This window comes from Petaurus breviceps, unplaced genomic scaffold (genome assembly GCF_028583685.1).
Source record: "Petaurus breviceps papuanus isolate PSGF00001 unplaced genomic scaffold, PetGlider_PUasm1.0 227, whole genome shotgun sequence".
NCBI classification, from domain to species: Eukaryota; Metazoa; Chordata; class Mammalia; order Diprotodontia; family Petauridae; genus Petaurus; species Petaurus breviceps.
In genome coordinates, this window is record NW_027185896.1 from 1,540,141 (window position 1) to 1,566,803 (window position 26,663).

Genomic DNA, 26,663 nt, shown 5'->3' on the forward strand with positions numbered 1-26,663 from the left:
CCAGACACCAGACTTAAAATTTTGGCATCATCTTGGATATGTACTTTTCGCTTCAATCATAGTCACCTAGTCTCTCTCTCCCATTCCGTATAAATGTCCAACCTTTCATACAACCTTTCTAAATATTTTTATTCTTGACCTCCTCCATATCAAAAATTTCAGAATAGATGTTGATTGCCCTGTCTGCCTCTATGTGGAACTCCTAAGTGCACATCAGGAATTCATCCAGACTTTTTAGTCCAGCATTATTTAAAATTTTCAAAACTGTTGTGTGCAGCCCATCATCTGATTTCCTCAGCAGCCGTTGTCCTTTCCTGCTCTCTCATATTCCCTGGGTTATAGTATATTTAACATTGTGTTTCCTCTCTAAATTTGTCTGCAGATGTTGTGGCTAATAAAATACAAGGAATCAGCTGCATATATCCTTTGGTTGGAACAAATCCATTGGCTCATAGAAATCTCATTTATCATATTTTAAATCTCAGTATTCTTGGCAAGAGTTCGTCAAAAATGTAGGTTTCTAACTAATCCTGGAAGCATTTAGTCTCAATCCATGTCGTGAACCAAATTTCTATGAGGCCATTTTCATTATTTTCCTAGAACACAGTTGGTGTTTAATAAATGTTGTTAAATTGAATCGAACTGTTTCTTATTGCAGGCTTAAAGAGTGCTTTCCCTTATATTTAAAAATTCCTAGATAAGGGTATTAATGATTGGATGAAGGGGGAATTGTCCCCCCACACACACACACATTGTCTTTTTTAACCATGAAATTTACTAGCCTCCTTTTATTACTTCCTCTCTCCAAGGGTCAGACATGTCTTAAGAAGATTTTTCCCCCAGGTGTGTGGAGCAGGGATTGCAAAGGAAAGAGAATGGAACAAGAGAGAACCATTAAGAGGATGGCCTAGGTGAGAGGTTATGGACTTCACTTGCCTCATCTATAAAATGTGGAGGTTGGTCTCAATGACCTTTAAGGTCCCTTATAGATCTTAATCCAAGATCTCATGATTTCCATGATGCAAATGCAGGTGAAATACTTTATCAGAGAGCAACTAGAGAATAAGGAGGAGATAATTCCATTGTACTTTACCCTGGTCAAGGCACATTTGGGTCTACAAACTATATTTTAGGAATGACACTAAAAAAAACAAAAACAAAAAAAAACAAAACCAACCAAACCAAACCAAAATAACCAACAAACAAAAAGTTAGAGAAGTATCCAGAGGATAACAATCATGCCACCAGAATGGTGAAAGGACTATTGTTCACTCATGATGGAGAGAGATGTCTACATTCAGAGAAAGAACTAGAAAGAACAGAGTTTGAACGTAGATTGAAGCAAACTACCTTCTCTCTTTCTTTTTCTTGTTTGGTTTTGTTTCCTTTTTCTAATTGTTCATCCCATCCTTTACAATCCTTCTTTATAACCTGGCTAATGTCTAATATGAAAGTATTTGCAGATCCTATACTTGATTGCATGCTGCCATTGTGGGGGGAGGAGGGGAAGGAGGGGAAAAAAATTGAAACTCAAGGAATTGTGGAGCTGAATCTTGTAAACTAAAAGTAAACAAACAAATTAATAAAGACCAAAAATTAAAAAAAGAAAGGACTATTGTTCATGCCATATAAGTATTGGTTGAAAGAAAGAGGGATAGAGAGAGGAAGAATCATAGGAATAATAATAACTATCTTAAATAAGTTAAGGGCTTTTGAGGATGAGGAAATAGACTTGTCCTGTTTGGCTCCAACAGGTGGAAGTTAGAAAGAGTCAAATTTAACCTTGATATCACTAGGAAAACAACAGTTAATAATTGAAGACAGCTGAAAGTGAAAATGGGTACCTTTGGATATACATAGAGTTCATAGATTTAGAAATGAAAGGGATTATAGAGGTTATGTATTTTGATCCCCTCATTTTACTAATGAGGGATCTGAGGCCCAGAGAGTTTAAGGGACTTGTCCAAGGTCACACAGATTGAAAGTGGCAAAGGTAGGATTTGAATGCAGGTGCTCTGATTCTGATTCTACTACAAGTAGTGTGTCCTTACATTATAGATCTTCAAGCAAAATCTGGATGACCACTTATTTTATCAAAGTGTGGCTTAGGGGTATCTTATTGTGAGCACAGAATGGATTAGATAAATTATAATAAATAAATTCCTAAATAAAATTCTTTTAAAGATGAAGATCTAAATTTGTGATAATGAAGAATTGCATGTATTTTGTATTATATGTGTTGTTCATAAGTGCCTAGTTCATGTGCTTAAAAAAAACAAATTAGTCATTACTTTATCCAGTTTCTAGAATTTCCTCTTCTACTTTTCCCCTTGTTTTTCTAATATTCTCATATTTTCTGTACTGGTAATGACTCTGCATGTCGGACTTCAGTTTATTTTCTTGTCCTTAGTTCCTTCTCTCATCCATAGATGAGTAGTTGTTCTTTTTGGCTGCAGCAGCTGCAAGGAGGTGATGTGTATTACTTTCTAACATCTGGACCATAAATGTCTCCCCAGATCGCTACAAGTGGCATATATACCTTAAGCACCTCCTATTGCCTCCACCTGGAAGAAGAGGAGGCTTGTATAAATCAAGAGAGAAAAGCTGGTAAGAAAATCACTGGATGTGTTTTCTTCACGTCAGGGATTTGTAAGACGGTGCCATAAATCCAAGAAAGAAAGCACACTGTCCACGTTAAAAGTAACAGACAGCTGTGAATTATGGGGTTGTGGGTCTATTGTGCTATTCAAGTGATATTACACAGCAAAGCAGCATAGGTTGTGGGGAACTCCTCCTTCCAACTCTCTTAGAACCTAAGATCTGATTTCAGCCCCCAACTCAAAATGGTATTGTGTTTCTCATGTAAGAAATACATCTGTTTTTATAGGAAATAGATCTGTTTTAAACATCTCCTGTTTAGATAGAAACTGAGTAGCCTTTAATGACATATTCCATCATCTCTTCCTTGAATTGCTGTTAGGAGAGAGTTTTTTGATTGTTTGTTTTTAAATTATCATCTGAATGACTGTTTCAGTCATGGTGCAGAGTTCCCCCAGTCAAATCTTCCTTTTATTTTCCTTAAAAGCCATGGGAAAGTCTGTTTTTTCTTCCTGCCCACTCCTCCCTCTCCTCAACTGTGCTACCATCTTCACCCTTCTCCCAATTACTTTGGTGTTAACACAACTAGAACAAAATATTATAACTAAGCTTCAGAATGATTTAAAACTCACCATATACTCAGGCTAGCTTTTAGCTGCTAATCATTCCTCATATTTTTATTCAAGTAATAAAGCAAAAATGGCTTTGAAAAAAGAAAAAAAAAACATCCCTTGCTTAAACTAAAACAGGAAAGTACAATTCTTAGCCAGGAGGCAATTTTCTGAAATTGGTCTCTGAGAAGGGCACTTTAAGATTTGGGACTATATTGATAGAACTAAAAATGTTGTTCAAAGGAGATAGTGAATTCTAATTGTATGAAGAAAGCAGTGGGGAAATTTTATAGCAAAGTATTGAAAATCAAATCTATTTTGTATTCTTTCTTTTTAAAGTTTTACATCTTTATTACTCTACATTACCAAGAGTACAGTTTAAAGCACAGAATGACATATTTCTCCCAAGAACATCCTTAGAACCAGACATCCTAAGCAATTGCTAAATCTCATGGAGAGCTCAGGTGACATCAGTCTAACTTGAGTTCAATAGTGCAATAATTTTCATTAGGAGCTGATAGTTTGGTGTATAGGAAAGCATCTGATGCAGTTTCTTTCAGAATGATATAGTAGGAAAAATCCTACACTTTGAAATCAGCACATTTGGCTTCTAGTCCTGAATCAGTTCTGCCATCAACTATCATTGGACCAATCACTTCTCCTAACTTTGGAATGAGAGAGTTAGGTTTTTTCTAAGGAATTCTTGACCTGGGGTCTATGTACTTTTTTGTTTGAATATTTTTGATGACTAAAATTGGATATAATTAGTTTCCTTTGCACTCCCAAGTATTTTATTCACTCAAAAACATGATTCTGAGAAGGTATCCATAGGATTCACCAAATGGAGTCCTTGACATGCAAAAATGTTAAGAACCTCTGTATTAAAGTATTTCTTAGGTCTCTTTCCAATTCTAAGTTTCTATTACATTTAACTAAGAACAATTCTTCTTTTGTATCAAAATGCTTCTCAAACTTTTCTGCCATTCCTGGAAATATTGAGTTCTACTCTTGAGATTCACTGGGGTATGGAAGTGACCCTAAGCTCTCAAAGAATACAAGCTCTGACAGTCCCTGCTAAGTTGCAAAGGTTTTGAAAATGAACTTGATGATGGACTATTTTTTCTGTTATTGAAGGAACAGGTTATCTAATTTCGGGGTTCATTGCATGGTTGAATGTAAAATTATAAATATGTTTGGGCCACAGAATCTCTCAAAGGTCATCTACTAAGTTATAGATGCTGAAAGTACTGACTTGTATGTGTTTACCATACTTAAGAGTTCAACTCTATTTTCAAATGTCCATTTGGTGGACGTATTTTATGGCATATGTAATTTATATTATACACATATTATAAATGTCAGTTTTCATATTTAATATTTTAGGTGGGGAAATTTGAATATACTGTTTCTTCATGAAACCTTAGTCATTCTGTATATAAATAATCCCAAATCTATATGAATGCAATGAGGTTATTATTGGACTGAAAGAAAGAAATATGAAGAATTCAAAGGAACATGGGAAGACTTATATGAACTGATGATACAGAATGAAAAGAGCAATACAAAGAACCATATACACAATGACTCATGTTCAGTTGTTTTCCAGTCACTTCCAACTCTTCATGACCCCATATGCGGTCTTGTCAAAGATCCCGAAGTGGTTTGCATTTCCTTCTCCAGCTCATTTTACAATTGAGGAACTGAGACAAACAGGGTTAAATGACTTGACCACAGATGGCCACACAGCTAGTTAGTGGCTATGGCCATATTTGAACTCAGGAGAATGTGTCTTCCTGACTTCAGACCAGATGCTCTATCTACCCCACCACTGATACAATAATGTAATGGAGACAGCAGTAAAACCATTGCCAAACTCAGCTTAGAATGAACCAATTCCCTGATGGTATTTTTTTTAGTATGTGATAATTGGTGGGGAGGATATGTGTGCCCCACACTCCCATTGTTGGGAAACAAATTTGATGCTAAAAAATTCACAAATGGTTCATGAAGGGATCTTAGAAATCCTAGAGTATAACCCCTCATTTTACAGATAAGGAAACTGAGACTCAAACTGATCTTCTGAGAGTGACAAGTTAAGTAATTATCCAAGGCAAGAGTGGAAGCAGGACTTCCTGAGTCTAGGTCCAGCACTCGACACCATCACATTATGCTGTCTCTCTGAGTTATTAATTTAGTGGTGGGAAAGAACACCAAGGTCCCATCTTCTACAGTTTGGGAGACACACTGACAATTGATGTAGAATGCAGTGGTTCTTTTTAAAGCCTTTCCAAGTCCTCTAATCATCATCTCCTTCTGACCTTGATATTGTAGCCTAATCCTTTACCCTAAAGACCAATGAACTTGAAAAGTCCTATTTCAGTCTTACTTTTAGAAGTATTCTAGGGGAAAAATAAAAATGGTTCCAAGATCGGTTTTCAAAATAGGTTTTGAAGCTGGCTGAGATGCTTGGGGTTAAGAATGAAAACAGATCCTCTTACTCAGACAGGCCAGTTTTTCCCAACTGCCTATTTCTCAAAATTGAGAGTCCATTTCAAACTCTTTGGAAGCATTTGAAGGCCAGGCCAACATGTAGATGATGCAACCGTAATAGGACAAATCTGTTTTCTGCAGAATATATCCACTGTTCTCCTTTCATAAGAGAATGTAAATCTTATATGGGAGCTAGGGTCTCCAATGACAACACCAGTAATCTGTTTTATAGATCTTCTGCCCATGAGTAAGCCCTACTCAACAGTTGCCTCATGACTTTTAATTAGGGTGAAATTGAATGCAGCCCTTCCCCCACCCCAGCCACATCTCCCCCATAACTCCCTCTGCATCGTTGAAAGACTGATGAAAAGAGGTTGAATTTGCAAACCTGACTGCTCAGCATTTCTTCCAAGCCATATTTTCTCAAGCTCTTTTAATGGCTAATCAGCCGTTGGGAACGCGTGTATTTTCCTTATCCCTCATTGCTTTCTGTCTTGGTGATGTCATTCTTCTTTACCTAAGCTTCCATCTTTGTTGAATGCTATTATTAGCATGCATATGGTTAAGGCCAACAGTGCTTGTAATGTTTTCTTTGTAATGTCATGAATAAGGCTTAATTGTTCATGTCCTTTCAATAGGCTTTCTGAATAGACATTTTTATTAACCTAACAACTTTGAAAATAGCTGTCTCAAGGCAAGGAGAAGTAGTGATGGGGGGGTGAGTTTGCAGTGCTTTGGGAAGGGGGGAGGCAATAACCCTTCTCTCCTCAGAAACAGACAACAAACAAAGCTTTAAGAACACAGGGCTTTCTTGAACAGAACGTGACTAAACTTAACTCATTTAATCCTGGGCCCCAGGGTAGGAGGGGGGGTGCACATCCCCAGTTTTATGGGGTATAAGGTTCTTTTCTAGATTTTCAATAGGCCACCTGAACCCACAGCAACTCCAGGCAGATTTGTCTGCACTCAGATGCACACGTACACAAAGAGAATGAGGCCATTGTTGGGGGCTTGTGTTCAGCAGTGTGTAGGAGAAGAGTCACATGAGAGATCAGTTTCTCTGACAAACTTTATTTAGTGGGTACCTGTAGAACATCAAGTCTGTCTGTCTCTCTCTTTTTTTAATGCTTAATGCAGCCAAATGCTGAGATTACATTTTAATGGGAAACTTAATAGACGTTCTCAGGGGTAGGATTTCTGTGTAAACACATGTGTATGAACAGATGTCCCTTATCTGATCTGAGCTTGACACTCTGAAAAAGTAAAAAGGGTCTCCTGAGTGCTTGGTAAGTAGCATGCTTGCAAAAGTCAATATTCAAATATTCCACTTGATAATACCTGCAAAAATAAAAAAAATAAAATAAATGAACAGTGTCCATCATACAAGGACCTCAGAGTAAAATTCAGTATATTTGCCATAATTTATACAGTATTGAAAAAAATAATTTAGTAGGTAATAAATGACTTTGCTTTTTTACTCTGACCTATCTAATGAATTCATGCATACATTATTTTGTTTGATTTTCATAGCAATCTGATGATATGGGGTGAATTCCCTATTGAATTTTATCATTGGAAAGTCCCTTAGATTAATACACACATTTAAAATATGGCAAAACTGAGGCTCAGAAATGGTTCATCTGATTGGAAGTCAGGGCTTACCCCAAGTTAAAGCAGCAGGGGTTGCTGCAGCCATGGGGAATCTGAAGGCTAAGGCTAGCTGGCTAACTGAGCATGAAAGGAGGTGAAGGACAGGTGGTTAGCCCCAAGCTGCCTTCCTTGGTATGCAAACTCCCTACCAAAGGCATTTATCACAGTTGTTCCAGTGAAATAGTCAGTTTCAATGAATGAATTCTTTTAGTTTAAGAAGGGATTTTTTTTCTTTTAAAATTGATCTGGATGTTTCTTTATTTAAAACAAAAAAGGTTGTTCTCTCTGGAGGTTTTTAAGTCATAGGAAATGTCTCCCTTGAATCAGGCATAACAAATGAGAGGTCATTTTATATCCTTTCTCTTTTGTTGTCTTGTCTACAAAAATTACCTCCTTTGCTTCTGAATGAAGAAGTTTCACCTACAGTTATTCCAAGCAAAGTAGAACATGCATTTGATTAGACTAGCTAACTTCTGTGTTTCCATCCATCAGCAGAGCTGACTTATCAGGACATGCTAGAATGGTGATGGCCCCATTGACAAAGCTGGCAACTCATTTTCCCAAATGACTTTATATTATTATGTGACATTACACGAACTATATCCTTTACAAGCAATGCAATATATCCATGATGTAGGGAAGTCATTTTTCTTTCCATGTATGAAGGAATGAGAGGCATAACAGCCATGGATCAATCATTCTTCCCCGTCTGTTTTCCCCAAAGAAAACAGATTTTGTGGCCACTGACTTTAGCTGCTCTTCTTTTGGCACGTTTTTTGTTGTTGATGATGTTATTTAGTCATGTCAGACTCTTCATGGCTCCATTGGGGATTTTCTTGGCAAATATTATGGAGTGCTTTGCTATTTCCTTCTCCAGTCCATCTGCTAGATGAGGAAACTGAGGCAAACAGGGATAAGTGATTTTCCCAGGGTCACTGAGCTAGCAAGTATCTAAAGCCAGATTTGAATTCAGGTCTTCCCAACTCTAGGCTAGATGCTTTATCCACTTCACCACTTAGGTGCTCTAGGATCTTTGGCTTCCTGAAATCTTTCCCATCTGTCAAAAACATATGTTATGGGGCAGCTAGGTGGCATAGTGAGTAGAGCACTGGCCCTGAAGTCAGGAAGACCTGAGTTCAAGTTCGGCCTCAGACACTTGACACACTTACTAGCTGTGTGACCTTGGGCAAGTCACTTAACCCAATTGCCTCTCCTTCCCTGCCCCCCAACAAAAAAAGATACGTGTTACCAGGACATTGGACCTGGAAGGACAGGGTCATAGTATCTAAACCTGTGGGTTTAGAGCAGTAAAGGGTCTTAGAGGTAGAGTCCAACCCCTAGATTCTAGAGATTGAGAAAACAAGGCTTAAAAGGGGTTAAATGACTTGTCCAGGGGCATACAGGAAGTGTCTGAAGTAGGATTTGAAACCCTGCTTTCCTGACTTTTGAATCTAATTTGCTGCACCATACTACCACTACAAGGCAGGCAGAGTCGGGGTGTACCTCCCGGATCATGCAATTCCATTATTTGTTCTTTCATTTCGTATATGAGGCCTAGAGATAAAATTAATTCATCACAGTTACCCATTTAATAAATTATAGGATCAGAATTTGAACACAGGTCTTAAAACTCCAAGTTCAGTGATCATTTCTTTTGGTGAAATTTTAAGTAAAATGAACTTTACTCAACTGAAACACATCAACTTTAAGTAAACTGAAACTTTCCTTGCCATTAGTCCCTTTCAAAGTAGTGGGATTGAGATCCTTTGAGAGATATCTCTGGCCTTATAAATTGTATGCATATACGTGTTACTTGGACTTTTTCTGACAATCTTATGAGGAGGGTAGTATATCTATCCTTATCAGTTTTTATAGATTTTTTTGAATTTTATCACTGGAAAAGGCTTAGATACTTAGTCCAATGCAATCATTGTCAAGATGATGAAATTGGACAACAGAGAAGTTAAACTAAACTTCAAAGACACAGAACTCAGGCTAGAGCCCCTATCCCTGCCTGCCATTCAACTACATCCCATCAGTCATTGAATGCTAACAGGTTTCAAATCCTTCCTTTCTTTTCTGTAACCTTGTTACTGGAACTTTGCTATAACTCCTTAACTGGTCTGTTTGCCTCCAGCTTCTTTCTGCTCTTCTCTCCCTTTCTCCCTCCCCATACAATTTCCTGCCTCCTTATTGACTATAATAGTCTCCCTCCTTACTTCTGCCCCTGGGAATACTTGAGTCCCTTTCAAGGATCAATTCAAGTGCTGCCTCCTCTAAGTGGCCTTTCCTGATTCACCTACTTATTAGTGGCCCCTTCCCAGATTACTTTCGCTCTTTACTTCCCAGAACTGAGCAATATACCTGGCATGCAATATAAGTTTACTTAAACCTTGATTTGATTGAAAATTCAATTGAATCAAGTTGAATTGAATCCTTTACCTTGACAAATTTATCTTTTTATAACATTGACTTGGACCCATAAAAACTTACTAAAAATTCTTCATTCATTCCTCTCAGCATTTAGGTGAAGGCAAATATTTCTCAGTATGGCATACCATGTTCATATTATTTCTTACCACTCTCCTAATCAAACTGTCCATTCCCACTAATATGCTCTACCACTGTCCCCTGCATGCATATTTCACTTTCCTATTTCTGAATGTCCCATCTTTACCCTCCCTTCCCCTATCTATCCACACCATATACTTTTTAATTTTAAAGACAATTCAGATTGATCTTTCTTTGTGACGTTGTCCTGGCCTATTTCTGTTTACCAACTTTCTTTATAGAATCTGTACAATTCATTTGCCAAATGATCATGTGGGAGTTAGATTAGATGACCTCTGAGGTCCCACAAAGCCCTAAATCTATGCTCTCACTTTATTGTAAAATTTCTTGCATTTATATTGACTCTTTCCAACTAGATCTTAAACTTCTTGAAAGCAGGGATTAGTTCTAATACTAATCCTCAGATGGTTGGTATGTGGAGTATTGAATAGAAAAGGAAGAATCAACACAACAAATATACTTCCTACTAACGGTGAAATAGGATGCCATTGTTGATAATGTGGTTGACAGTGATAGTGATTGTAGTTTCCAGTTCAAGCATAATCTTCATATGTGTGCAATATGCCAGTAATTGTTGAAAAACATGGAAAAAGCCGTCAGCTTAAATTCAAAAGTGCCATCTTTTGTTGGTCCAAGCGTTGTGGGTTTCCATCATATGTGTGGTCTTCCCCCCCCCCTCCACACACACACTGTATTTGACTATTTCTTTGGGGTGGCCAAAGTCAGGAGGACCCAAGTTCGGCTCTGGCCTCAGGCACTTAACACCCACACAAAAAAAAAACTACCCCTGTAACCCTGGGCAAGTTACTTAACCCCAATTGCCCTCCAAGAGGCAAAAAAAAAAGTGCCATCTTTGAATGTGAAAATAAATGACAACTATATGTATGGTATACAATAATATGCTGCTAGAAAGTGAGACAGGTAGGTATCTACAGGGAGAAAGGAAGGCAGAGTGGAGAGATAGAGAGAGAGATAGAGACACATAGAGAGAGACAGAGAGAGAAACAGAGAGATAAGAGAGACACAGAGAGAAACAGAAACTTGTATAAATGCTGTAAGGATCAGTAGATTGAAATAGTTCAAGAAGACCACATAGAATGACCAGTTTGAGCTGAATCTTTAAAAAAGAGAGGAGAGAAGAGAGATTACTAGAATAAATAGGTAATTTTTTATAAAGTTCACATATGTAGATATATGTCTGTGTTTATGTAGAATCCAATGTTCTCTCATTCATCCATACATTTGTGCACAAATACACCCATATACACACACCCTTAATCTCTCTGTCTCTTTTTCTGTCTCTCTGTCCCTCTATCTGTCTCTGTTTGTCTCTCTGTCTCTGTGTCTCCCTCTCTTGTCTCTCTGTCTCTCTGTCTCTGTTTCTTTCTCTGTCTCTCTCTCTTCTTCAAAGGCTACTAGCAGATAGTGGATTATGTGTTTTCTTCACCACAATGTCGTTTTGAGGAAAGGGGCCTGGGAATATTCCCTATGAAGAAGTGAGCTTGAATCCTCTTTCCACCATGTATGAGCTCTGTGTGATCCTAGGCAAGTCACATAACCTCTCCAAGGCTTAGATTTCTTAGTATATTAAAAATAATAATAAAATCTGGAGTACCTTCTTAATAGATTATGTAGATCAAATGAGATAATCTATGCAAAGTAGTGTGAAATTTACATAGCAATCATTATCCTTAAGTTGGGGAGGGAAGACAGTTGAATCACAGAATTTTATCTCTTGAAGAGACCTTAGCTATCTCTCATTTTGCAGCTCAGGAAACTGAGACCCAGAAAGGAAATAACTTGTCTACAATTATACACATAGCAGAAGAATTAGTATTATAATACACTTTGAATAGGGTGTAGTATTTATGTCCACTTAATTATCTATGAAACTACTCTCTGCCCACCTCAACCATTCCCCCAAATCACAGGATCAAAGAATTGGAAAGGATTTAACAGATTATCTAATGCAAGACCTTCATTTTACATTTGAGGAAAGTGAAACCCAGGGATCTGGAGTGACTTGTCAAAGGTCACAAAGTGTCTATGTGGCTGAAGTAGGATTTGAAGTCTTGTCCTCTGTCTTCAGGTCAAACACTTTGGGCACCATGTCATCTTGTCTTTCAGCCCATTTATAATTCCTCAAAGAGTTTGAAAAATGTTCATTTCAGATGTGAATATACATTAAAAAATGTCCATTAGTTTAACATATGACTTTTTTTATCCAAGAAACTGTCCAACTGGACAATATCTGGATAAAAACAACAACAACCAGAAATTAAACTCAATTTAATAAATATTAATCTATGCAAAGCAACACGGAGCAAAGATGATTAAATAGCAAAATGTTTTTCCTCAAATTGTTTAGACTAAATCTCATCTTTTATAGAGTGGTTTTCCAATATTCAAATGGGAAAGAAAGAATATACATTTCTTTTTAAAATGTGAATGAGGAAACATTATGATTGGTAATATAATATTTGTTAGGTTGCAATGGATGAATCTTACATTTTTTTAATTTCTCCAATTATTTCTCCATCATAAGTGTTTAATTAAACCTGGCATGGCAGAAATGTATGCACGTTGTATAATGTTACCTTAAATACAAAAGTAATAGCTTAAAAAAAGAAACTATAATCCTAGAAACTAGAAACTAGAATTTGACAATTTGCTATAGCAAAAGCAGCAACAAAAATCAATCAATAAACACATATTAATCCCCTATTGTGTGCCAAACATTGTGCTAATTTCTATGAATAGCAACTGAATTTGAAATTTTATGATTATAGGGGACTTCTTGGATGAAGAAATTCAGTCTGCCAATGTAGGTCAGCACTTTCTCTGCAACCTGTATTTTTAGATAGATGTCTGGGTAACTGAGAGGTTAAGTGAGTTGCCCATGGTTGCAGAGTTGATATAAGTCTCATTCGGAATCTGAAGCTATCTTCTTAGCGTGGGGGCCTCTTCTCTATCCACTACTCTTTTTGTCTCTCCAGACTCTATCAATGATGTCTTTGTGTCAATAGCACTTACACAGGACCTGGCACACATCACAGAATTAGCAAATGATGATTGATTGATATACTCATGTTCAATGGGCCAGCCAACTTGGCATATTTGCTATTTTTCATAGGTGGAATTCCATTTTCCATCTGTTTTTGCCTGGAGTGTATTGGCATATTATCTACACCTCTCAGAATCCCTAGTTCTCTTCAAAGCTCAGTACTCTTCTGAGATTGGAGTAAGTGGTCATGGGTTTGAGAACCATTCTACTGGTTACACAAGTTTGGACAAGGTTGTTTTTTACTTTGAGCCTCAGTTTCCTCACTTGTAAAATGGGCATAATATTAATCTTTTATTATTTCATATAGTTGTTAGGAGGAACAAGTAAGAGAATGTACATAAAGTTGTATGTAAGCACTTTTTAATCAGAGGGACCCCAAGAGCAGATGTTTTAATGAAGTCTGAGTGCTAGGACTGATGTAGTCTTACAGGATGACAAGGTTCTTGGGACATCATGACAGAATCCAAAAGATGATGACTGATGATGATGATGATGATGGTGATGATGGTGTTTATTGAACATTTCTTTGAGATTTTTAAGGTATTTTACATACTCCAGTTATCCATTATTATCCAGTTACATATTTTGTATTTTAATGTCTTTCTTGGTATTTTTATGTGATCTATACAACATAGTAAACTCAAATACCATATGATGATAGTACCTTTTAAATTAACTTTTGGGGGAATATCACAATTTTAATACAATCGAATGTTAAATTCGATATCAGTTTGAAAGCTACTTTTGCTGACTACAATAGCCAAAAAGTTCATCGTTAAATGTGGCTTGCCTCCTGGTGATAAATTTCCCCAAACTCAGATTGCAAAGCAGATGGAGTCTATTGTTGACAACCTGAAACAAAGACTGCCAAAACAGCAAAAACTAGGGTCTTTTAATTGAGGCAAGAGAATTTCAATTCAGGGTCACCACAGAGCGCCAGGGCAGTGGAGTGCCTGAGAGGGGCAGAAAGGGCAGGGTTTAAATAAAAGCAGATAGATAATCTCGGGAAAGGCACAACCTTGGGAACCTGGTACATAAGTTGTTTTGTATAACAACCTAAAGTCCATAGAGAAGGCTGGGGAAGACTTGGGGATGGGTTGACATCTGGTCATAACAAAGATTTTTTTTTTTCTCTTTTCTTTTTTGAACTGATTTTCATAGTTCTTTTTTAACTGGTTTTGGTCATCCTCAGGTAATTGGTAGCTCTGGGATCAGGCCTGGTGAACTATATTCAACACTTGCACCATACTAAAATCCTTTCCATTATGGTAGATGCACAGAAATTACATTCCACTAGCATAGTCTTTGAGAGCCTAAGATTACCTCACTGTAACAAAGAAGTATTGAAATAGGGCATTGTAGAAGGATATCATTTATAATAAATATATGGATCTCTTTTTGTCTCTCTGAAATAGAAAAAAAAAGCACACATAACAATAATGTGTGGGTGGTGCTGTCACTACTGAATGGAATAACATTTGCTGAATCCTTTCAAACTGATGCAAGCAATGAATTGTTACCGAATTGGCTATTAACAATGCCTAACTGGCTTGAGGTAATTATCTGAGGAAGCTGGGTTAGGGGTGGGGAGAGTGGCATCTGGAAAGAATGATGAGGAAATGTAGTTTTCAGAAGAGTTTGGGGAAACTGTGAATTTGGGCAGGAATGATTGTGACTTGGGGGATAATGGTCAGCATTTGGGAGGACAAGGGAAGCAAACAAAAGGCAATTTTCTGCAGGCTGGGCTTTGTCACCGGAGGCAGCAAAAGAAGGAATGATGCTAGGGTGGGGTAGAATGGAAATAATTTGAAGTGGAGTAGGAGTGTGGGAGAAAGGTCATAGGGCAAACCACAGGGAAACACATAGGGAAAAAAAAAACTAAATTAAAAGAGGAAAAAAGAAGCTGAACTGGAATAGAAATGAATTCAAAGATCCAACCAAGAACACAATATAAGCTGAGACTTCCAGGCCAAAAAAACCTACAAACAAAAAGGCCACAAAAGAGCACAATGACCTATTGTTATCAAAAAATTCTAAGGGAAATTAAGTAGGCCATTTTCAAATCCTTGGAGGGGAAAAATTCAAGGGAGAAAGTAGGCTCATTCAGAAAAATAGACTTGGTTTTGTTTCTGAAAATGTTGACGCATTGTTTTTAGTAGGGCTTTGCAGATTTTTTGAAGAACTTGGAGAGAGCCCATTCACCCTTATGGTCTTATTACCTAGATCTTCTTTCATAGGTGAAAAAAATGGGGAGAGGCAGTGAGGTATGAGAGAAAAAGGCTTTGTTTGGAGTTAGCAGGCATGGGTTTGAGAACCATTGTACTGGTTATATAAGCTTGGACAATTTTTTTTTTTGTAACTACTTTGAATGTCAGTTTCCTCACCTGTAAAATGGGCATAATATTAATCTACCCTTATATTTCATAGAGTTGTTGGAAGGTACAAGTAAGTGAATATACATAAAATAGTATATAAACACTTTTAAACCTTGAAACACTTTATAAGCATATTACTAGATTGTGAGCACCTCAAGAACAGGGATTTTTCTTTTTATCTTTTTTTGCATTCTCAGGGTTTAGCACAGTGCCTGGCGCATATAGGCAGTTAATAAACTTTTATATTGATTACTGAAGAACTGGAGTTAGAGTTACATTTAGTAACTCTGAAATACTTATATTTTCCTTCCTGAACAACTTATTCTACCTTATAAGAGGATTGGTTCTGTGGCTGTCTCTTGAACTTTACTAATTCAATTCCAAAAGACACAGAGAAAGACGGAACCAGAGGAACAGAGAGAGATCAGCCCACAAAATGAACACAACATGGTAAGATTCAGAAAAATCTTTAGATATCACTGTTTAACAAGAACACTGGACTTGAAATCCAGAAGATTTTACTATCTCTGTGACTGAAGTCACTGAACCTTGAGAAGTCTCAATTTTCCCATCTGCCCAATAGGAATAGAAATAGCACCTATCACATGACATTTTTGTGTAGATCAAATGAGCTAATAATAGATTTAAAGTGCTTTGTATATCTTAAAGTGCTCTATAAATAGGAGTGATTATTAAATTTCTAAATTAAATAGAGAAATTTAGTCCAGCAGGGACAGAAAACCCTCATGAATGAAATTCTGAAGATATAAAAAATCTTTTCATTTAGAAATAAAAACAATTATGAAGTTACTAATGTGACTATACACAAAAGTCATGAAGGAACTGAGACAAAAAAAGATTTACAGAAGATGAAAGCAAAGTTAGGCAGCAGAGAATAACTATAAGAGTGTGGTATGGTCCTGTTATATAGTGTCAGGAGTTATAAAGTTCAGAATGAGTAGAAACTCCCTTAGTTCTACAACCTAGGCTAAGTTTTCATGAGGGTGGAAAACTTATTATATCATGAAACTTTAGTGATATGAGATTTAAAGGTAAAAAGAAAAACACTGTTTATTGTGAAACATTCTCTAGGCATGAAATGAGGAAGTCTTCCAAAGGAAGATCTTGATACACCTTCTTTGGTACTATTTGAAGAAATATTTGAAAAGTATTTGAAATTAGGAATTGGCTGTTTTAAGATCTGAACTATGGAGGAAAGTTAAAGATTTTAAAAGTGGATTTCTCTTTCTATTTATTCAATCTAATCTAATCTACTCATCTATCTCCTTCCTTCCCTTCCTCTTTCCTTCCTTCTTCCTTTTTGATACTGAAGACTTAAGGAGATGATGGTAGACAAACCTTGTTTCCCTGGATCACTTCTAAAACTTTCAACTATATGAATGTAGGGTCATAGGATCCTAGATTTAGAACTGAAAGGACTAGAAAGATCATCTCATCCATTTTCCATACATTAAGTTCTTCATTTTATAGTTGAGGAAACTGAAGATGGGAGAGGTTAAGTGATTTGCTACGATCTGAACTCAAGTCTTTCTGACCATAAGTGAAACATTCTGTCCACTGGACTACCTGTTTAAGATTTAGTATGCATATGTTTCCCCCATAAGTGTATATCATAACCACTGATCATATGAATCATTAGTGTTTTAGCTAAATCAATCAGCCAATAAGTATTTATTAAATACCTACTTTTTTACTGCATATGCCTACTTTATATGTTGAACAGGTCGTGTTAACCCCTACCCCCACTCCAGTATTTTGAAAACTCCTTGAAGCAAGAGATTGAATAGTGTTTTGTCTCATTACAGCAATTTATAAAGCAATGCTTTATAAATAAAAGGCATTTAATAAACATTTATGGAATCGAATCAAATTGAATTTGTGGAACTGAATTGGCAGACACTTGGACAATTATGTTTCACATAGAAGGTAGGACTGAAACAAAAAGTTTGCAAGCACAGAAAATTATATTGCATCAGTCTAAGAAATGATGCTACTAACTCTCACATAGAATTGGAACAAAGAAGAGATAAACAGGAGAACAGGATACAGATCCTAGGGAAGTTATCTAGCTCTACCCAAACTTGGTCTTCATGGCATAGATTCAAGATTTCCCTTAAGTATTCTGATTTCCTAGGATGTTTGAGATAGGCTTCAAGCTTGGTAGGTAAAGGTAAAAAAAAATGATCTTTTGGGGGTGTTCAAATATCTCAAAGAATTCTACAACCTGTACTTTAGGCTAAGTATTCATGAGAGCAGAAAAATTATTACAGTATGAAACTTTAGCAATATGAGATTTAAAGGTGAAAAGATAAAACTGTTTCTTGTGAAACATCCTCTAGGCATGAAGCAGGGGAGGTCTTCCAAAGGAAAAACATGATACACCTTCTTTGGTACTATTTGAAACAATATTTGAAAAGTATTTGATATTAAGAATGGGCTGTTTTAAGATCTGAACTATTGATGTTAATAAAACATATCAATTCTAATGCAATTATTACCCATCCTTGAATTATTGTAAGACACAGTGAACAGAGATTTGACCCTGGATATTCAGATTTAAATAGTACCAACAGCTCTGACCCTTTTTGTGTTCCTCTTGGTGGCCACACCCAAGCTGGCTTCTCTCCTGAATTCCTCTTTTTGCTCTACACCCTTTCCCAAAACACAAAACTTTCCAGTTATGGTTCTGATGGTTAATGAAGGGCAAAAGAAATATACCTGAGTAGAAAAGGAAAAAAAAATCTCCTTCACATAGGCTAAATACAGTTTTGTAAAGATTGTATTTTTTTTGTTTTCATTAGATAGTGATTATAATTGAGTTATTGTCTAAATATATCATATGATATAAATGGATAATTTATTTTCATCTGTTATCTTAAAAAAACATTTTAATAACATGTTGCTGTTGTTCAGTTTTCAGTTGAGTCCAAATATTCATGACCCCATTTGGAGTTTTCTTGGGAAGGAAATTAGAGTGGTTTGCCATTTCCTTCTCCAGTTCATTTTGCTGATGAGGCAACTGAGGCAAACAGGGTTAAATGATTTGCCCAGGGTCACACATCTAGATTTGAACTTAGGAACATGAGTCTTCCTGACTTCAGACCCAACACACTCAGTATAAATATGAAACAGTTAAAAGAGTAATAGCTTTGAAATTAAAAGGCATTGGGGAAGGCTTCAAGTAGAAGGTGTGTTTTAGTTAGGATTTAAAAGAAGCCAGGAAGATCATTATTTGGAGCAGAGGTGGAAGAGCATTTCAGACATGGAGGACAGTCAGAGAAAATGTCAGATCTGAGATCAGTAGGGATAAGGAGCCAGAAAAATGGGCGCACCTCAAAAAAAAAAAATACCATGTCCATTTTTTTTCTTCACGAAGCTGTTAAGTCTGAGGTGACTCTGGATTCTTGAAGGCAAGTTACAGCAGATCCCCTCAAACTGGAAAGGCTTTAAGACAAAGCTGATAGTAGACTGTGTGTCTACTGTCTGAATGCCAGATTTACTAAGTTCACAGATGCTCCTAATTAGACAACTGACCATTTGGCAATGATTTGGGAGGAGAGGGTGGGGAAGTGACACAGCAACTTTTACAGACTATCTACTAATATGCAGAGAAGGTCTGATCTACCACTATATCGAGTTAGTCAACAAGCATTTATTCAGTGATTATTATATGCCAAGAATACTCATACTAATGACTACCTGCGTCTTTGTTATTTTTGTGAACATTTCCTGATCTTTATGCTAGAATGGAATAATTGCTCCAAGAAGGGCCTCTCTAACTAGATTGAAGGTTGTTTTTTTCTTTTGTAAATATAGTCACCTTCGTGAAGTATTCGTGAAATACCACCTGCTACATCATTACTCCAGGCATGCATGTGCATAATCTCCATATCTAGAATGGATGCCTTCTTTTCATCTTCCTCTATCTCCCCTTCTCTCCCTTTAGAATTCTTTGACTTAGGTGCCAGATTGTCTATGAATTTTCTTGATCTTCCCAACCTTCCTTACACTTCCACATTATTACTCTGTCCTCCAATTTTCCTAGGGTATTTTTTCTCTCTCTCCTTTGTCTTCATCCCACCATACCTTGTGTCATTTGTTTTTGTATGATTTCCCTACGATGATGTTTTAATTCCTTTAGTGCAGTGGGGTGTGATGCTATTAATTCTACATGCCTCTGACATGCAGCATAGTATCTTGAACATGGGAATTGCTTAATAAATATTCGATGAAGTCTTGAAATGAGGCAGTTAAGGCTGGAGAATAATTCCCCACAAATTTTACAAATAGAAATCTAATCAGGTGAAGTTTTCAGCTTCCTATTGACTATTTCACAACCATGTTACTGGCACGGAGGGAAAAAACAAACAAACAGAATCAGGGAGATGCAGGTCTTTTAGTCCAACACAGGAGAATAAATGAAAGTAATATACGTTTATTAAGCCCTTATTATGTGCCAATATTGTGCTAAGTGCTCTAAAAATATTATCTCATTCAATTCTCACAACAACCCTGGGAGGTAGGTGCTATTATTATCTCCATTTACAGTTGAGGAAACTGGGTCAGTCAAAGTTAAGTGACTTGTCCAGAGTCACACAACCAGTGAGTGTCTGAGGATGGATATGAACACAGTTCTTTCTGATTCCAGGTCCAATGTGCTTTCCACTATGCCTCCTAGCTACCATATTCCCCCAAAACGAATCATTTCTTTACCATATTTGATAAATTGCCATCTTGTCATTCTAAAAAAAAGCTTCCCTACTCCATTCTTCACCCCAATGCTAACATATTTCCTGTGCTGTTCACAACCATGGAATAGGGCACTTTTTCTCCTCGTCATTTTACTGTGTTGAAAGACATACACAGGGAAGTCAAAGCTAAATCCCTCTTAGAACCAATGTTGGCTCATAATGATCACCACTTCCTTTTCTAAGCACTCAAAATCCAGCCACACTTCACTTTTGCTAATGTATTTGACTATTATCCTAGGTATTGATGGAAAGCTCATGAACCTGTTAGTGATGATATCCTTCTTTCTCCTCCATTTCAAAGTTGACTGATCATATTTCCACCTACCATCTTACTCTTTCAACTAATAAAAAATACATATTTCAAGTATTAAACCCTAACTGGTGAATTAGATTACTCAGAAAGTAACTGGAATACTGTAACTTGATTCACAAATGCTTATTTAGTGGTAGAGTTTATAATTGGGTACATTTTTCTAAGGCTTAAATTTGTCTAGCTGTTGCACTTTAATCATAGCCAATTGGATAATGAGCTAATTAAATTTAGAGCAAATTATCTCATAAAAAGATGTTCTTTTCATAGCCAAACCACTTTGGCAAACAGTCCTAAAAATATGAAATGTGTTTTCTTTGTTAGTGACACAGGTCAGTAGGAACATCCTGCAGTGTATTAGAAATATGTTCCAGCCAATTTGGTGAGCTTGGTGGCTTGCTTCTGTGGTTAGTTGCTCACCAACATGTTAGACTCCAAGCGTAGGCTACATAATTGGATCCCCATTGGTAATCTTGCTGAAAACAAAGAGATAGGTCAAAAAGTATGGTAGCCACATTCAATTTAATTTTTCTTTTCTCTAGAAAATTAAAACACCCTCTAGGCTTACAGAATGCAGAAGAAGAAAATTAACGTTCTATAATTTCCCTTGAATATCCATTCCCCTGAAAAGATAGATGGAGAGTATCAGAACTTTTTTTATTTAGGGGCTACAAAGATCCTTATCTGAAGACTTATAATTGACCACATTCGAAGAAGGCAGTGCTTATAGCTCAGTCAGTGAATGTTGGGCTCAGCAGCCTTTTAAATCTCCATTGAAGCTATTTCTCGTCAATCACCCACTAATGCATCCTCACATATTTTTCCCCTCTCCTTTCTTCCTTCCCCCATTCATGCTTCCCGCTATAAAATCTAAAGTCTTAAGGGAATTGTCTTATCACATCTGGAAAGGGAGGTGGGAGGGGTCAATGAGGAAGACCAGACATATGACACTTGTCAGTTATCAAGGCATAGGAATCATAGGGTCTTATATTTAGAGTTGGAACTTCTAATAGCATTTAATTCAACTCCCTTATTTTACAGCTGAGGAAAAATCTTGGAATGACTTTCCCAATATCACACACCATAAACGACAGTTTACTGTTTCAATGGCCAACTTGGATTCCAAGTAATCATAAAGAAGAATACTAGAATAGGGTTGAATCCCGTGTACCCAAACCTAAGAACCCAAAGAAGTAGCAGAAAATTGTTTGGAAAAACAGGTCTCTGGTAGGCATGGGAAGTTAATAATGGGACAGAAATGAAGATACTAGCATTGTAGGGCTCAGATCATTTATCTCAGTAAATCTGTTTTCTCAAAGCTTAGAATTTATTGTACCATCTGCTTATGTTACCCATCTCCCACCCTGAATCAATCTGTTGGTCAGTCAGTCAGTCAACATCTATCAAGTTTGCTAGTACCAGGCATTGCTCTAAATGTTGGGGATACAAACGCACACACACACACACACACACACACACACACAAAACAGAAAAACAAAATGAGCTCCTGGTCTAACAGTAACAAGGTAGGACACAAGTTAGGCCGTGCTTCTGTCCAAGATGACAAGTGTGCTCCTACAAATTACTAGAAGATCATAATCAATTAGTGGGAAACTTATATGTTATTGGCAATCTTTTCAGCCCAAGTAATCAGCGCCAGAACCAATTAAATAATTCAATTCAATAAAAATTTATTAAGCACCTACTATTTTCCAGGCACTATGCTAAATGTTGGGATTGCAATTAATGAAAAGAAAGGAAGTCCCACCCTTGCTCTCAAGGAGCTCACAATTGAAGTGGGGAGTCAATACACCAAAGGAAGAAGGGAAGCAGGGCAAGACATGAAGGGTACCCAGCAGAAGGTATCCATTTTTCCTGGAGCCAAAACCAGATAGGGCAACAGAAGTGAAGTGGAATGAGCTGAATCCAGTGTCTGTCTTGGAAGGGAGAATTTGGCACTCTGCCCTCCAGTCCTTCAATCAGTCAAGGTTTGAGTTAGCAGCCTAGCAATGAGTTTAGCAGTGATGAACTTCATCTGGGAGGGACAACTTATTCGTGGCAGTTGAAATGAGGCAGGGCATCAGATGCAAAGTGGAGAAACCAGAAAGAAGTGCAGGAATTTTCATTCATTTCTATATATTGTCCTCATATTTTATTTTAAAATAGACTTACAGGAACATTTATGAGTGCTTAAGTCCCTTTCCTGTATGGTACAATCTACCTTTCCAGGTTCCTTAATTATAGACTCCAGTCAAACTGTCCTTACTTTTCCTTGCATGTGACACAACTCTCCAATCCGTGCCTTTGCATAGGCAATTTTCCATGACTGTTTTTTTTTCACTTCTTTACTCTTTACTTCTTTACTCCTCTAATTATCTAGAAGGAAGACTCACTTCTATGTATTAAAGCCTCCCCAATGTCTTTGTATACATTTTATATATATATAATATCTCCTCTACTAGGTCAGGGAAAATTTAATGGTTGTCCTTAAGTACTCTGTACCTGGGAAATGATAGTAAGAACTTAATAATATTTGTTGAATTGAATTTAAAAATCTATGCATTCCTATATTTGATGAATTTAAAGTGAAGTGTAAAAGGAAACTTCCTCTCTCTATTCCCTTCACCACTCTTCTACCATAGCTCCTCCTTAACACTTGTACTTACTGTTTTAAGAACAGACAAAACAACAAACAAACAAACAAAAAAACCCACAATGGCCTAAGAGGTCTCTCTGCTTTCACCCTCTGAAGACATCCTCTGTATTATGGCCAGACTAATCTTCCTCATGCACAGAGCTGGGCTTACTCGCCCCAAACTCTTCAGTAGCTCCCTATTATCTTCCACAGTAAAATCTGAACTCCTTTGCTTGGTAGTCAAGAACCTCACAATTTTATTCTCCCTAACTTTTCTGGTGTCACCTTATATGGCTCCCCTTCATTTATGCTCCAGCCAAACTAGACTCCAATTGCCCTCCCCTTCCATTCAAAAAAGAAAATCCTTTTGCTTTCTCATCTTTTGTTGTACACACCTACTCCTCATGTTTACCTACTTCTTTTTGCCAATATTCAAAGTTCAATGCAAATGTCACCTCTTACCCAAAGCCTTCTGAAATGCCCTGGGCAAGTCACTTAATGCTGGCTATATCTCTGTTTCTTTAGCTATAAAGTGAAGGACATGTCCCCAGTGACTTCTAATATCCCTTTCAGCCAAAATTTATGATGTAAAGATCTTTCCAAGTAAAGAGAATCTTATTCCTTGGATCTCAGGTAACATTTTACTTTGTACCTCTGTAAAAGCACTAATCACACATTACATGTATTTTGCAGCATAGTTATAAGAGAGAGAGACATGACAGAGAATGCAGGCCCAGTGGCAGGGACAGTGAGAAGGAAGAGTGATAAAAAGGGGATGGGCAGTACTAAAGACTAGCTTTTCCAGTTGTTTGACTTTTACCAGAGCAGGCCCTGTTCCCTACATCTGGCACACTCTCATCCCTGGCCCCATCTTGCTATGGTCTAAGTGGATCCAATTTAATGTTGGTTTTATTAATCTTACCCTACATAGTTTAAACCCCCTTCCTTTGCACTTCCACATGCTATTCCTGGCTATTTTCCTCCTTCCCTCCCTGGCTCTCCAAGCCTAAAGGCATCCATAGAAGATTGCGAATTCCACTACAAGGCTAATCCCATTGAGAGACTGCTATGGTCCCAACTCCGGTTCTCATTCATCAAAGCCATGTTGCATATCCCCTTTTTATCTTTGTATGACAAACGTTCTATTCCCAGTCTCTTTCTCTGAACTCATTCCAGTCCATTTATCTTTCTAGTACTCATATGCCAAAAACTAACCTAGTATTCTCAGTGTGGTCAAATAAGAATTCTGTAGAATGATTTTATGATCTCTGTTTTCTGTGATCTGGTATGACACTTTGGTTTAATCAGTTTTACTCCGCCTTGAGTTTTTTCAATATGAATTCAATTCCGACTCGATCTTTGTTATTTCAAAAGATCCATTTCATCATGATGGCTACTCAAATCAGAATATCTCCATGTTTTAGTACATAATTTCACAAGTATCTATTGCTGAAGAAAATCACCTCTATTGGTAGTCTACATTACAGCAAGCCCCTCCAAGTTTAGCTAATTAAATCAATAGACGTGTACACAAAAGTTTTCCAATTTGTAAGAACATGTTGCTAACATAACCTTCAAGAATTCAAGTTAACTTCCTATTGGTGACATTTTCAAGTGGAGAGCATGGGGATGGACTCAGAGGTGATGAGCATGTGAGTTATGAAAAGCATATTATGACTCGGATGTGGTCACAGGAGGGGACAGTGGGAAGGACAGCAGTTAATTCTTTAACATGTCAAGGTCCCTACCTTCCTTTTTTGTTGCCATTTGTAGCTTCTGTTAGTTAAAGCTTTTTAATAGAAATACTCTTAGATGGGAAAAATAGTAATAACTGAGGTTATAGTTACATGAAATTCAGAGAGAATCCACAGGGACATCCAATAATTGATTGTTAGAGCTATTTGTGCAAAAAAAATGACTGCTTTAAGATAACATTTCTTAAACTTGTTGCCTTTTCATTCAAAATGTGAGATGTTATTCAATTGAAATTAAAATTTATTTCCTTTTTCCTTCCCATCATAGTGGAAATATCCATAAATAATCCAGTGGAAACCCTTTGTAACATAGGTAATAAAATAGCGTTATTCATCTCTGGATATGTCTAGTCATTTTAGATACTGCACACATCTTGTGGTCTGAGAGCACTACTGATACTTTCTAAGTTTCTGCCCTGTCTTCCCAATTATAGCATGGATCTCTGGACCTCCATGTGTTTCATGATCACACCCCAGAATGGTGAGTTCTGCATAATCTATTTTATACTTACTACTTATGAGTCCTTTTCACTGGTAAAAGTTCCCTTTCTAGCAGCTATTGCTGGCATTCTTTAGACATTTATTTACTAGATAATAACCAGTGATCACATAGCTATTACCTTGGTATCCCAAATATATCAAGGTGAAAACCACCTTTGCATGAGGTCTAGGGCCATGTGATCCTGGGCAAGTATTTAACATCTTCTAGCCTCAATATCATCACCTTAAAATGGTTATAATGATATTTCAAATTGTTAAGGCATCACATTATAATAATACATTACATTATTATCATATTATAACCATCATATTGTTCATGTTATAAGGAAAATAAAGGATGGTGCAAGGAAGTATTACATATATAAAGCACTTTCTAAACCTTAAAATATTATATAAATGCTTATTGTTTATGTTATTCCTATTATTGTTATTAATATGACTAGTAAGAGTTAAACCCAAATGTACCTTATCACAGAGCCTAACACAAGAAGAAATGTGGTGCAATGGAAATAATGTCTACAAGTCAAGGAACTTTACTACCTACATGACAGTGGACCAGGGACTATTCTTATTCTGTTCCTTTTTTCCTTCCTTCCTTCCTTCCTTCCTTCCTTCCTTCCTTCCTTCCTTCCTTCCTTCCTTCCTTCCTTCCTTCCTTCCTTTCTTCTTCTTCTTCTTCTTCTTCTTCTTCTTCTTCTTCTTCTTCTTCTTCTTCTTCTTCTTCTTCTTCTTCTTCTTCTTCTTCTCCTCCACCTTTAGATCTATGACTATTACAGTATTTTGTCTCTATACCATCTTCCTCCTTCTCACCACTCCCTTATACCAGGAAAAAAAGTTGAAGAAATTAACCAGGCATATAATATTGAGCCAATTTTCATTAATTTGAGTAGTCACACATCTTCATTTCTTGTTGCTATTGTTCAGTCATCAACTTTTCATGACCTCATTTTTGAGGTTTTCTTCTCCAAGATACTGGAGGGCTTTGTCATTTCCTTTTTCAGCTCATTTTATAGATGTGTGACTGAAGAAAACAGGGTTAAATGCCTTGCCCAAGGTCACACAGTTCAGTGTCTAAGGTCATGAAGATGAGTTCTTGATTCCAGGCTCAGTACTTTATCCACTATACCACCTAGCTGCTTCATCTGTTACATTCTGACATATCATAAAACTTTCTTTCAGTACTCCATGATTTCTAGAGAAAATTTCTTGTCTGAAGCCCTTTTGGTGATTACCACCAAGATTTGACCTAATTTCTTTTTAACAGCTTTCGTGCCCCTCCCTCTCCTACCTATCCGATTTCACTGACTGTTTTACAAAAGTCAGACTTTTCTT

The 26,663-nt window shown here is 36.9% G+C and overlaps 1 long non-coding RNA gene across 4 annotated transcripts in view; it reads left to right on the forward strand.

The window, feature by feature from the left end:
• LOC138166919 (uncharacterized) overlaps positions 1–26,663 on the forward strand; it is a 34,685-nt gene that overhangs the window by 2,941 nt on the left and 5,081 nt on the right. For 2 of the 4 annotated variants that reach the window (XR_011169768.1, XR_011169770.1), the window contains exons 2-4: positions 810–911; positions 2,517–2,607; positions 25,265–25,311. This is a non-coding gene — a long non-coding RNA (uncharacterized lncRNA). Of the gene's footprint in view, positions 1–809; positions 912–2,516; positions 2,608–23,600; positions 23,710–25,264; positions 25,312–26,663 lie in introns of those variants that run through there. The other 2 variants (XR_011169769.1, XR_011169771.1) reach the window with 2 other exon arrangements.